This window comes from Prunus dulcis, chromosome 6 (genome assembly GCF_902201215.1).
Source record: "Prunus dulcis chromosome 6, ALMONDv2, whole genome shotgun sequence".
NCBI classification, from domain to species: Eukaryota; Viridiplantae; Streptophyta; class Magnoliopsida; order Rosales; family Rosaceae; genus Prunus; species Prunus dulcis.
This window is the reverse complement of record NC_047655.1, coordinates 2,806,932-2,808,434: the sequence shown is the minus strand read 5'-3', so window position 1 is coordinate 2,808,434 and position 1,503 is coordinate 2,806,932. Positions and strand designations below refer to the sequence as shown.

Genomic DNA, 1,503 nt, shown 5'->3' with positions numbered 1-1,503 from the left:
CCTGAATCCTGCCGGAGCGGCTCGAGTCGACTTTGTGTCATCGAGACCTGTCAGCGGATCAGGCTGACTATAGTCCCCTGAATCCTGCCAGTTTGCGGCTCGGATAGACTGTGTCTCGCCGAGACCTGCCAGGGGAATCGACGGATTTTACAGGGGTACACCTAGGTGGTAGTTTTAAAGGAATTTGAGTACTTTTATATCATTATTGTTTTCAGTCATTTTATATACCAGTTTTCTCGATATCCATGCATATTTTATATTTGCATCGTTACGTATACATATTTATGGTTATATAAATGCCTTGTATTTGAGTACAGTCGACTTTCTGACTTACATACCTATTTATATTTTTAACGGGGGTTACTATGTTATAAATTGTTTTAAGAACATTATTTTTGTCCACTCACACTTTCAACTTGTTTTTCGCTCCCAGGCCTTAGAAGCGCAAAGGAATCCACCACCGGCCCACTCCTAGCTCCCGCGCCACCCTCAAAACGTAGGATTTTGTTGTACAGTACTTAAATCTTTGTAAATTTGTAGTAATTGCTCTGATATCTGGTTGGAACTGAGAACCAAAGTTGAGAAATGTTTATTTGATTTATTCTGGCAGTTGGTGTGAAGTTTATTTGCTTGTTTAACAGGTGGAAACTTTTGGGTTTGGACAAATTACAGGGGAGACTCTGCCGAATTTTCGGCAGGAGTCTAAGGAAAGTTTTATTCATAGTTGTGATAGGAGGGGTAAAAAGGTCATTTGTACCCGACATTCGCCAGGTGTCGGACACGCACAGGATTCGGCTCGAATTCCAAAGCAGAATTGGGATCGAGTCCTGTCAATGGAATCTGAAAATCCATATTCACATGTGCGTGAGTTTGAGGAAGTTTGTGGAACTTTTCCAACACAAGGGTGTAGGCTTGATACAGTTTTGCTAAAACTTTTTCCATTTTCACTAAAAGATAAAGCAAAAACTTGGCTTTATTCTCTAAGGCCAAGAACAATTGGAACATGGCTTGAAATGCAAATTGAATTTTTCAAGAAATTTTTCCCAATTCAAAAGACAAATTCTTTGAGAAGACAGATGACCACATTTTCTCAAAAAGATACTGAGTCTTTACCTCAAGCTTGGGAAAGATTTAAAGATTTGATAACGTTATGTCCTCACCATGGTTTTGAAAGATGGAGGATGGTAAGTCATTTTTATGATGGCTTAACACCTAAAGATCGAAAATTTATTGAGACGATGTGCAATGGAAATTTTATGTATAAAGATCCTGAAGATACTTTTGATTTTCTTGATGAAATTGCAGAGAAATCTCATATTTGGAGCACTTCCAACACATTTGAGCCTAATTCCAAAGGCAAAATCTTCTATTAATCCTTCTAGCGGCGGTATTTATCACCTTAAGGAGGAAGATAGTCTCAAAGCTCAATTGGCAACAATGGCTAGGGAAGTTGAAACCCTAAAATAAAAATTGCCTCAAAAAGTTAATTCAATTGCAAGTCAA

At 38.4% G+C, this 1,503-nt stretch overlaps 1 non-coding gene across 1 annotated transcript; it reads right to left on the bottom strand.

Annotated features, from left to right (window-relative positions):
- Positions 1–1,059: 1,059 nt before the first annotated feature.
- On the bottom strand, positions 1,060–1,168 carry LOC117633345. The gene has a single exon (XR_004586653.1). It is a non-coding gene; the product is annotated as a small nucleolar RNA R71 (small nucleolar RNA).
- Positions 1,169–1,503: the final 335 nt, after the last annotated feature.